This window comes from Fringilla coelebs (assembly GCF_963513975.1).
Source record: "Fringilla coelebs genome assembly, chromosome: 1".
NCBI lineage: Eukaryota > Metazoa > Chordata > Aves > Passeriformes > Fringillidae > Fringilla > Fringilla coelebs.
The window spans coordinates 22,173,615-22,186,076 of record NC_140028.1 but is presented as its reverse complement, the minus strand read 5'-3'; the positions used below and the strand labels follow the sequence as shown (position 1 = coordinate 22,186,076).

At 43.0% G+C, this 12,462-nt stretch overlaps 1 protein-coding gene across 2 annotated transcripts in view; it reads right to left on the bottom strand.

Annotated features, from left to right (window-relative positions):
- The window catches only part of RNF19A (ring finger protein 19A, RBR E3 ubiquitin protein ligase), a 57,150-nt gene extending 50,324 nt beyond the window's left edge, over positions 1-6,826 (bottom strand). The window contains exons 1-2 of one of the 2 annotated variants that reach the window (XM_084211970.1): positions 6,690-6,826; positions 3,645-3,795 (exon numbers count right to left, since the gene is read on the bottom strand). The gene's annotated coding sequence lies outside the window, so the exon portion shown is untranslated. The remainder of the gene's footprint in view (positions 1-3,644; positions 3,796-6,689) is intronic. The other variant, XM_084211971.1, reaches the window with a different exon arrangement.
- Positions 6,827-12,462: the final 5,636 nt, after the last annotated feature.

Below are 12,462 nucleotides of genomic sequence, written 5' to 3'. Positions count from 1 at the left end.
GGAGATTAAAAAAAACTCAAACTAATCACATAGAAACTTTAGGAAGAAAATACTTTTGCTCATTAGGTACTAAAAACTCTCAATCAAAAAGTAGATGGCTTAAAACCATGGTGGTGTGAAATGAAGAGCAGCGTGCACAACAGGTTTTTAGGTTTCCTCTCTGTGTTGTCCCACAGATAAATCTTACACTGACTGTAAAATCTTACACTTCAGTAAAGCAACAGCCTGGCTTCACAGACTATAAGCACTATCATTCCCTTCACTTAAAAAGGAGCTAGAAGCTTGATACCTCCATCTCTGACCCTGAGTAAAAGGGCTCCTGGTCTCCCAAGATGTTTTTAGCAGTATCATATAAAGGAAAACTTGACTTCTTTTGAAAAAAGCAAAGTCAAACAAAAAGTAAGTATCAGATATAGCTTCACAGGTAAAACGAAAGTGAAAAGGTAGCTGCTTGTCTCAGTAAACTGAAGCAAGATCTTCAACTCAGGGAAAAAAAAGGTAATTTAAAATGCTTTATTTTGTTTATATTTGATGTAATAGTATAGTAGAACACAAAATCAGAGCACCTCCATTAGGACACACAGCGGAGAACACTTTGATTAAAGTTATTTTTCCACACAATCAAAAAATAAAGTACTCTTGAACATGCTCTACCTTCCAGACACATTTCTTTGCATTGATCAATGTATTAGATTGCTTATCATGGAAACATGAAAGGCAGACTCAGGGCCAGATAGTTCCCCATGGCCGACCAGAAGAAAATGTTTGTTATCAAGCTTCAACTTTGCCAGTAGAATGATGTCACCACAATCACTATTTATTCCCATGCAAATGTTCTTCCACTATCAGAAGTCTAAGGGACACCTGGAAGTTCCCTACATAATCCATTTTGATATGAAGGAGAAAAGCCAAACAGCATGTTGCAACAACCACTCTCTGTCAGCATTGTCACCTATTATACACAGTTCCTGTACAGATGTTAATTAATACTCAATAAAACATTTACTGGGAAAGTCCTATTAGACCTTAATACAAGGAAGAGCTGCAACACTGAATAGGGCTTGGCACATGGCCCCAATGTGCAGGTCATAAAAGCCTAAAGCACTCCTCAACCATCTAATTTACACAAAATAAAAGCCTTCTATTTCCTAAAAAAAAGTATAAATGTTTCTTCCTGAGATTGAGCCCTGAATGGCAATACTACAGAAGATCTGCCAAAACATCCCTCCCCTTGTCCAGTTTCACAGAAATATACAGTAAGTTCTGAGCACCATGTACTTTTAGCAAAGGAAACAGATGAATGACGCATTTAGGCACAGCAACACCAATACTCTTTTCCTCTGGAATGCAACTGTTATGATGCTATGAAAGACTCTTGTCTAAAAGCAGTTAACAAGGTTATTTTGTATAAATACTTAAAAATAAAAACAAGGCACAGCAGCACTAGTGCTGTGCTGCCATCAAATCCAGAACACTAGCAGGCAGCACTGCCAAAGCCCCATGCCTCAAGCAAAACCCTCAGTCCCACCTGAACCTCCACTGTTCAGAAGATCCCTAAGGTGCAAGATCACTTAACACTTCCTAAAAAACATTTCTTGAAAATATGCACGAGGTAAATTTGTCTCACCAGAAGTCATACACAATGCACTAAACACTGCAGCTGGAACGGTCCGATATATTAAGCATTTTAGGATAAAAATAAAACGTGATTACTTGATGTGGCTCACAGAGTTTGCTTTTATGTGAAAAATCTGATCATTAACCAAGAAACTTAAAAGTGGTAACTTTATTTATTAAGGATATGCAGCATCAGTGAAACACAATGAGAACAAAACAACACAATTCTTACTGCATACAGTGTCCCCAGAGTTAGTCCTTTTGCTGAAGCAGTTCTTCATCCACTAAATGGAACAACAGAAGGGGACAGCTAGGCGCTCCAATTTAGAGTAAGCTCTAATCTGCCTTATGGGAGCAACTAAAGGACCTATGGAAAAGTGTTTGTTTAACAGTAATTTGTCTCAACTATAAATGGAAGCAGAACAGAACTGACATAGTCCCACAATGACAGTTTGTGCTGAACAATAACAGGATGCTTGCATTAACAGAGTTGTGCTCTATTTAGGAAGCAAAAACAAGTGGCTATACCAAACTCAATTGGTACAAACATTTATTTCTGCAAGGTGCCCTTTAAATGTCTTGTTGAAGACATCATTAGGGGATATGCTGGCCTCTAAAGAGAGGAAGTTTTAATGCGTGAGGAAACACCTGTATATGTGAAACTTTAGGCTCATTTCACTAGGTCATTTTGCTAAGTTGCTTTAGGTTAAAATAACTCTGATATCAGCTTTCCAGACTGGTGCAGTATGTCCAGATGCAAAGCGAATCTTTGGAAACTTGCCCTTCAAAAAAACCCAAAAAAACTGCAACAACTGTTCCCATTTTTTGTTTGGCTACACATCCAACAGGAGGTTACCAACTGCCCAGCAGGTGACTGACTTCAATCCACAGTTTAAAAGTGGAAAAGTCTACAGTAAGCCCTAAGGTATGATTAATTCTTAATTCTTCTAAGAAGTATGCTACAACATCAATGAAGGTATAGCAAAACAGACACACAAACCCCTTCTCACTTTCTGTAATGATGGAAGACCTAAGGGTCGTATCACAAATGACATCTCACAGCTCACCTGTGGGGCTTTTCTTCCTTCTACAAATTCTACTTTGAAGAATTCAAAGAGCATTTTAAAGCTGGCATAAGACATGCTCACAACAGGAAGAAAACTTCTGGTAGAGCCCTGTAATATTCTAGTCCAACAAAACATTTACAGCTCTTTCTAGATATCCATTGCTTTGGTTTGGATCCTTGAGTCAGTACTTGCATTAAGAGGAAAAAAAACAGAAAAAACAAGCAACCCATGCCAGAGAAGGACCAACAATCAAAACCAAGGTAAAACACAGTTATAAAGTGCTTGAGAACTGCCAGAAATGTACATGAAACAATCAAGGTCACTGAAGAAAAGACTAAGGCACCTTATGACTCAAATGAGTGAAATCTCTTCCACAAAGTCTCATTCCATCAACTAAAAAATAAACTTACAAAAAGATCTGCAATAATGAGGTGAACATAAGTTTACACAAGTTTAGAAGAAATCTGTCAATACATAAATATCAGCAACAGACTAAACACCTATTTATTATTACAATGCACCAAGAAATAAAATAAAATTTTGAAGTGGTTGAAGTAATCCCTCAAATGAATACTTAACGGGGAAGAGTGTAATTCTACTTGAAAGTTTCTTTCTGGGTTAAAATAGAGCACAGCAGTATCTCAAGTGTAATCTAAATACTGCACACAAAAGTATATGTTTTTCCTTAAAGATTATTTCATTGATGATTTAAAATACAAACTACTTGAAATTAACTAAAATTAGAATAAAACAAGAATAAAACTTCCACTTTGGAGACTCATAAATAAAAGGAAGTCTCCTCTTGTGAAAAATAGGAACATTAAAAAAAACCCAAACAACTGTTTTAAGAGCCTCTTCCATATTCTTCCTGCTGGGGGAAAAAATGGTACATTTTAATGTACCATAATGCAACACTAATAAAAAACAATCAGTTCTCTAAGATTAAATGTAACTTCTTACCTTCTTGGTGGAAGTCTACCTCCAGGTGCAATTCACATGCTTTTAGTAAGATCCAACACCAGTCCCAGTGTCTTGAAGCTGTATTAGGTACACCGATTCATTCAGTTACACATCTTCCATCAGCTAACACAGAAGGCACAATGAAACAGAGCTAAGACAAACACAAGACAAAAATCTGAAATCAACTTCTTATGGATAAGCCAGTGTTAAAATTAATATTTTATTAATCATTCAAAGAGCCTTCACTGACCCTCAGAAAGAACTGGACTGACTCACATCTCAGCTACAAACCAGAAATCACGCTAGGAGTAGAACCCAAAACATGTATCCATCAGTTCATTTAATTCAGGTATTAAAATTTATTCTGCTAGGTCAGTACATAATGTTTAGGTACAATTCAGAAAACAAATCACAAAGCTAATATGGATGTCTGTCCATGGGCCAGAGTAAACTGACCCCATAATGGAGAGCACCAGCTTGGCTAAAGGCCATCAGAGGACAGTGGTCCAGAGCACTATAGTTGTACTTCAGAGCTCAAAGATCTTTCTTAGTGCTTCCAAACCAGGATTCAGAAGTCTTATGAAAAGATTTAGGCATCCTACACTGTCATCCTGGAAGGAAGGGGGGTGGTGTTTGTGTTGGATTTTTGTAAGGAATACTTTAATAATACAAAGCATGGATCAAACAGGCCCAGTAAACAGGGGAGAAAACCCTACCTACTGTAGTCAGGAAGAATTCAGTCTGAAGTTTTTCTTATAGTAGCTCCCCTATTTCTCATAGGGGAATAGTAGCTAAATGCTGTTAATTAAGAATATGGGGGGGAAACCCCATATATTTTCCGCCACAAAAGACTCTACCTAACTGCCTAAAGAATTCAAGGGCTTGTGTTCTTTCACAGGTTGATAATATTTACATAAACCAAGTTTTCCTAATGCATTTATTAATGTTAACTAGGAATCTCATAGCTAAGGGAGTTTTAATGATTCATTTGCTAATGGAGAGACCAGAATTTGTACACACTACGAAGGTAAACAAATACATCTGTCAAGCATCTTCTTTCCTCCTGAGCCTTAGCTAGTACAATTAATCAAAATCTGATGATTGCTCTGCATAAGGAATGTGTCATTTGTCTGACAGATTTAAGTTGAAGGGGAGCGAAGAAAAACACACTTAAACATTTCAACTCCTTTTAGAAATTATGATCTTATGTCCACAAAATCAAAAATAGCTGACAACATAAACACAACAGCATGAATTCAGCATTTTATGAATGCTGAATTGTATAAAATGCAGTTGAAACTGGTATACTTCAAGAAATATGCACAGAGAAGAGTTATACATATGTAAGCCTTTTACTGAACTTGGTTTTAAGATTAGCATTATTATCATTGTGCAAAAGCGACACTTTCATTTTCTGGACAAACAGGCTGAGTTCACATACAATTAAAAATAAAAAAGTGCTTTCTCAGCTTTTTGAAAGCTTGAAGTACAAGCATTTAAATGTTTACAGTTAAGTAAGTACCAGATTTTGTAAACTGTTAAGTAATGTTACACAGCCATCATTTCTAAGCATTCAAGTGAATTCTGCTAGCTGGGCAATTCAGAATTTTACTTCAGTCTGACCTGGATATTAAACCAGAAACTTTGTTTTCCAACGAATTTAATAAGAAACATTTAATCAGACAGTGAAATATGGTTCTTTGACTAACAAAAAGATTAGTTAGTAAAAAAACACTGAGGGGGAAAATTAATTTTCAAAATGAATTTATGTTTAGTTTTGTCTGCAGAATTAAACCCTGCAAGATGTTTTTCCCCAAACCGTGCTTAATAAAATAATGCTATCCTTGATGACAGTTGAGATAAAGCTCTAATCAGTACCAATGCCAACTACAGTATTTTAACAGAAACAAGATTTGTTGTGCTCCTCACGGAAAAACACAGACATATATCCAAGAAGCAGCCACAAGGGCATGAAGGCTTCAAATTTTGATTTCTCTGCTCAGCACTAACAGCATTCTAATACTGTCTCTTTGGTATATCCCCATAACTCCATTCCACCACTACCCCTCTGGCAAAGCCCCATTTCTTTCTGTCAAGAGGCAGTACTGGAGCAGAACGAGAAATGCAGAAGGATGTCTTCTCCCTTTGCCAGCCATCACCTCTTCAGCTCACTTACATGCACGCTGGCTTTCACACAGTTTGTTACCAATTCCTCCCTATCCTTCGAACGTGCGCCTGCAGTAGCTGCTGTGTGTGTCTAGCAAACTGCTAGGTGGAAAACTCCCAGCTTTGCAGAAGGACCTATGTAAGGAAAACACTGGGCAGGACGGAGGCTATTTCCACTGCTTGTCCCCCGCCGCCTTCACAGCCGAGATGCACTATCCCTGCAAACTCCTCCGACCCACCGGATCCGGGGTGGGCAGCACACCACAGAGAGGTCAACCAGCAGCTCTCCGGGGGGAGGTGCGAACGCTGCCCCGGGCGTGTTGGAGGCCGGGGAGCTGCTCGCGTTCCTCTCCCCGTGCCAGGTCTCCCGGTGCCCGGCAAGTTCAAGTGCCGGAGTTCCCAGGCCCCCGGCCCGACGCCGCTACCGGGCGGAGGGAACGCGGCGCCGGCCGAGGGGCCCCGCGGCCCACCCAGGCTGGAGGAGGGCGGCAGCTCCTCCCCGCACACCGTGTCGGGGCCGAGCGGGACCCACCCGGGGCTCCCCGAGCCCCGGGGGCCGGCCGTGCCCCCCTCCTCCGCCACGGGCCGCTCGCTCCGCCCGGGGGGAGACAATGGGCACGATGACTTCACCCTCCAGCAATGTGAGCAGCAGCGGGGGACGCCGCCGACTTCCCCCCGGCCCCCAGGACGCTCTCGGGCCCTCTCCCCCTCGGGCTCGGGCTCCCGCCCAGAGGCGGCTCCGGCTCGGAGGTTCCGCTCCACCCCTCACCCGCCGCCACGCTCAGGGCGGCGGCCGCCGGCGGAGGCCCGAGCCGGGGGACGCCGCCACCGCCGGGCCCCTCGGCGCCCGCCGCCCCGCCGCGGACCCACCCCCGGTACCTGTGAGTCGGTGGGAAGGAAGCGGCGCTGCTCCGCCCGCCTGAGCCCGGCGCCGCGCAGGAAGCGCCTCCGTGTGTGTGTGTGCCTGTGTGTGTGCCTATGTGTGTGTGTGTGTGAGTGCGAGTGAGGAACGGAGGGGGCGGCACCGCCCGGCCGGGGCGGGGCGGGGCGACGCGGGGCCGGGGCCGGGGCCGGGGCTGCCCGGCAGGGAGGCGGCGCCCGGGCCGTCGGTTTCCGCGACGCGCTGAGCTCAACGCGCACGGCGGTGCCGCCCCTCGCCCGCCCCCGGCAGGGCGGCCCCGGCGGGCGGGAGCGCTGCGGACCCCTCGGTGGGGCCGGGGCCGCCTCCTTGGGTCCCCGCTCGCTGCCGCCCCCGGGGCGGTGCGGGGGATGCTCGGAGCCGGCGGGGTGGGTGCGGTGTCTCTGCCCCCGTAGCGGGGGACGCCGCAGCGCTGCCAGCTGCAGTAGCAGCGCAAGGTACAACGTTACATGCATGTACACTTCGTGGGCTTCACACCCATGGAAATGGAAAAGTGCGAGGCGAAGAATGAATTATTGGGGCGTTTCAATGGGTCGTGCTGCTGAGCGCTGATTCACTTGCCAAAATGATAAAACGCTGCAAGATAGAGATTTACCTTCTTTTCGCCCCCCCTTGCCATTTGAAACAGAAGCCGCCTCAGAATTTGCCCACAAGCCCGCGTCTCTTCCCTCGTGGCTTGGCCCTGTTTGCATTTAGCTGCGGTCAGCCCCGGGCTTCTTGGGCGCCGGCGTCCAGCAGCCCCAGCCCTGGGCTGCCTGCGGCCGACCTGTATCGCTCACCCGTCCCTGAGGTCGGGTTCTCCGTCTCCTTTTGCTACTGTCCTTCAGGCGGTCTTCCACGGGATTCCCTCCCTCTGCAAGCCTATCGCAGCTGACGCCCTCTCCCACAGCCGGCTTGCTGCTCCTGACCTCCGCTCCTGGCCCAGTTCCGAATCTCCTCGGGCATGTTTCAGAATTCTCTGCCTACATTAGTCTTACATTGGATTTAAATCGTGTGCTTTTTTTTTTTCCCTAGTTAATCATGCACACTGTTGTCTCAGAATTCTGTGGAACTGGAGCTGATCCTGTGCTTATGACTAGTGGTTCTTCCATTAAGCTGGTATGAAACCTGAAAACTTACTCTGGAAAAAGTTATTAATCACCCAGCCTGCATTTAACATGCACAAAGATAGTAAAATGAATAAAATGTACCATGCTTTTCCTGTGGGATTTGCAATGTACCGTCAGTTAAAGGCTTGCACGTATACTTACCTTTATTTATGTGCATAGTTCCGTTTAAGTCAATAGGACTACTTCCAGTACATCAAATTAAAAGTAAATACAAGTGATTCCATGGTGAGATACTTAATCTGAAATGACAGAATAGGCAGTTACAACAAACAGGGAGGGGAAGTGGAAAATAAGGGTAACACCAATGAGATTATACTGGAATTTTGACATGTTGTGTACAAAGCACGGTAGTTCCCTCTTGGCTTGTAAAAGCCAGTGGTGAGTTGCTCAGGCTCCAGTACTGCAAATATGTACATGTCACTTAGGGTGTGTAAGTGGTGCCATTGTGTTCAGCTGGATAAGATTTACAGAAGTTTACAACATACAACAATTTGCAGAGTAAAATCTTGGACACTTTGTTATGTATGGGATTTGATACAGAAAAAGGGAATTAGAGAAAGGGAATTAGCTCATAAAATGAGAAAAAGATAAGAATGGAGATGTGTGAGGGAAAGAAAATGGAGAGAGAAACAAAGAGATTAGCAGATAGAATAGCATGGTAGGTTAGTGAACAAATTTTGGAATAGCAACAGCAAACCTTACCAGCTTAAATGTGCAGCTACCAAGAAAACAAAAACCAGGCAGCAAAACAGTTCAGTAATATAGTACTTTCTAAATGTCCAGAGGGATTCAGCAAAGCAGTACAAGTGTTCTGAAATATCTTGGCTAATGCTGGAGAATAGGAAGGGAACAGAACCCTGTTTTAAAATTCTGCACTGGGACATTGAGCATTCGCTGTGATGGTGAGATGGTTTCTCCTTGAAGCTGATGAGGGACAAAGCAAACCTCCAGCCAGACACCCTGCTGAGAGTTTGGCAGTAGAGGGCCTGCAGCCAAGTAGGTGCTTTTCATCAGAAGTATTCAAAACAGTCAATTAATGAAATACACTAAGCATAGGGAAGAAAGAAACTCTTTTCTGCACACAAGCTGTACACCAAAACTGGCAGTTGTTTATTTTGGTATGTAAGGAAGTTACATTTGTTTGCTTGCTTGCTGGCTTATTATTATAGAATAGGATGACAAAGAGGTATTAAAGAAAAGTAGGGGCTGCTCAAACTCTTGAGCAGAGAGGAAATACTTTATGTGCACTGCATTTGGTGAGACATACAAGGTTTAAGAATGTTAACTAGCCTGTCTTTCCAAAACACTTTCTGAAGAACATCTAGGATTTAACCTTTGTGGATATTTAATTCAGTTGCTGGCAGAAAAGTACAAAGTATTATATCACAATACAAAAATACTGCCCTCCCAGCAGAGCATCTGATGTGTTCTAAGGAGGCATAAGCATTCACAACATGCTGTCAAACATGGAAGGGTAAAAATCTTATCAACATGAAGAGAGGTCAGCAGAGAGGGCTGAGGAAAGACAGTGCTTTTCTTCTTGGTAGTAAGGAATGGAGAAATGGGTATGAGATAGACAACCTCATCTCAATTTTTTATGTCCTTTCCATAATCTCTGCTTATCTGGACTGCTGGCCTCAGTGTAATTTCAATATTTACATGTGAAACACTTTGTCTTATATGGTAGTGTAAAATTGGTACCTTGGGCCAGAATTTCACGTGTTGGTGGTCTTTTCTTTAAAGTCATATTGGAAGAGTATAAAATATGATGTGTACATGTTTTCATGTCTCTGATCCCACAACTGAGTCTCCCTTTGAAATCTTTTATCTGAATATTCAACCATCATCTTCAACATAAAATTGGCAAAGTGAAACTCTATTTTTTATTAGGTAATTTCATGTTTCCTGCAGGCTCTATCATCATCTGGTCTCCAGCCCATCATTTTTAGGGAAAAACCTGTCCTCAACCCTTCCCCTTTTGACAAGCACATTTGTGTCCTTGATCTTCCTTTCATCTTGTTCTGAAGATCACCCTTTGTTGGAAGATTCACCACTCTCCTATGTTTTCCAGCTCAGCTGTCTTGCCAATTTATTTTTTTTCCTGGAGACTTTATTTTTAGCACCCCTGATTTTACTGATCTGTCTTACAGTATTGCCCCACAGATGGCTGCATTTGCACAAAAAGCATTGCAGAAGATTGATGTGGCAGCAGGAACAAGTGGCATAGGGAAGGAAGAGAACTGTCCAGATCAGTTTTGCCTCTGGAAAAAATGTAATATGGAAATGCATTCTGACTTGCAACCAGAGAAGAGAGGATAAAAGCCTTTGATGAATTGAAATATCTGCAATACACATGGATAGCAAAACAGAAATCAGGCATGTAAAAAGAGAAAATATTTATAAATACCTCTATACAATTGATAAATATTATATATAAATACAGCTAAGAGAGAAAATGCACAGAACAGGAATAAGTGTTGAATACCATCAGGTTTTTGTTTGCCCATTGTGAAAGATTATTTGCCATGCACGGATTGTCATAAATTGTACTGAGTGCAGTAATTTAAAAAAACTCTAATAATACCTGTGTACTATGATGACAAGGCTAGGATAATGGATTAGTGACAAATAGAGCTATCTAACATAGATGCAATCTCACTGATCCAAGTTACAAAGTGGCAAGATACCAGTAAATAATGTGCAAGCTGAGAACTTTCCAAATTTTTTGGCATGTCATAAAACATTAAAGATAAAGGCTTCCATAGCCATTTCAAACATCTCAGATATCTTTGAATTACATCATCTGATCTAATCAGTTTCTGTGGTAGTCAATAGAGAAAAAGTAAAAGTAGAAAACTGGTGATATATAGAACTGCAGTCCCTAGAACATGCCTATTGCAAGAAAGAAAATCTGTTTAAATAAATAAAATTTATTTAGGTTTCTTTCCAGCCACTATGACAGTGAATAAAAATAAGTTGAGAAATCTGAGGGCCTGAACCCAAAAAGTGTTCCTAAACCCATATAAGATGTCACTCAACTTACAGGGCTCCAGAAGTCTGCAAAAGAGCAGACTTATAAATATGAGCTTAAAATTTCTCAAATGCCTAAAACTCTACTCCTAGATGTAGTATTTAAGCTCTGGAGGTAAGGAGTTGCAGGATGCAAAAGTGATACCTGTGTATTTTCTTCGAGTTAGCCATTTTTAAAGGCCAGTTGTCTATTACTGTCAATATCCTCAAGGAACTTCAATTTGTTAGAAAAATAAATGAAAGTCAAGTAAGAGTTATGCTGCAAGAAGCAGCAGACTGTAATTTCTGTTGCACAACATTGTTTCCATTCTCGTCTCCTGAGCTTTTCTCCTCTTTTAGTCAGAACGGCCTGAAATTTCTGGTTTTCTGGGTTCAGAATTTATGTGCTTATTCTCTGCCCAAAGGTGAAATTGTTTCTGGAAAGCTTGAGCAAGAATGTTTTTGCTGGTTTAAGTGTGAGAACAGTGGGATGGGGGGTGAAATGTTGCATAAAGGTAAAAGTGCTTTAGGGTTTTTTAAATAACTTTTTCGTCATGATGAAGAGATGTGAAGAGATGAAAGTAGTGGTGGAAATAACCCTGCTCAGTGAAGACCTATACTTTTTCTCAAATTGGTCTCAAATGGGTCCTTCAAGCAGCATATGCATCTATGTCAGAGCCAGGGAGCATTCACACTTGACCTTCCCTGAGAGGAAGTGCAAGTATCTGCTCAGATTTAGCTGTCCTTTGAGTCACAAACAGCTCCTCCGTATTTTCATGGTGACCCACTGACCGTACCCCAAAGACCTGCCCCATTACTGCCTAATTATTCATGGGGTGGCTCATCTGCAGTGTATCTACAGGTTCTCTCACAAATAAACTGGGACTGGGGAGGCTGCTGAGAGAGGGGCTCCATGCCCACAGGGGCCGTACTTCAGTGCACACTGTGGCCACGCTCTGCTGTTGGCGGTACGGGTTCTCCAAATGTGTTGCAGCAGGCTTTTGTGGCCTTCTCTCTCTCTGCATGTCCCCATGTCACAGTTTTAAGTGCCACAGGCTTTTAAAAATATAAACCATCTGTGTGACAGTGAGGGGTCTTGGTCAACTGTCTGTGGGATGTGCAGAAGCAGAGTGCTTCTCCTCAAGAGCACCTTCCATTGTCTGCTGACCTGCCTCAAGTCCGTGGCCAGGAGGTCCCTGGACCTGAAGACAGCATGTGTTTGCAGCCAGGGTACCAACTGCTAGCCTGGAGAGCAGAAGGAAGGGATTCTGGGCAGGCATGACAAGACACAGCTCACAGTCACATGCTGTCACATGTGGTCATGCCAGATGTTACATGTCCAACATAAGCACACATTGGACAAAGACAGTGAGCAAGGTGTCCTTCTCAGCTGGGGAGTGCTCACAGAAGCAGAGCTCTGTCCAGGAGCATTGCTATGTGGATTGGTGGATGAAAAGGACAAAGGTGGTGAAGAGTGGTTGCCTTTAGCCCCTGCTTAGGGAACACATTTTCTCATACAATATCTGTGAGAGCCAACAGTGAACACATTTTCTCATACAATAGCTGTGAGAGCCAACAGTGAGCAGCAGTAGGACACAGGACCTCTGTGCAGAGA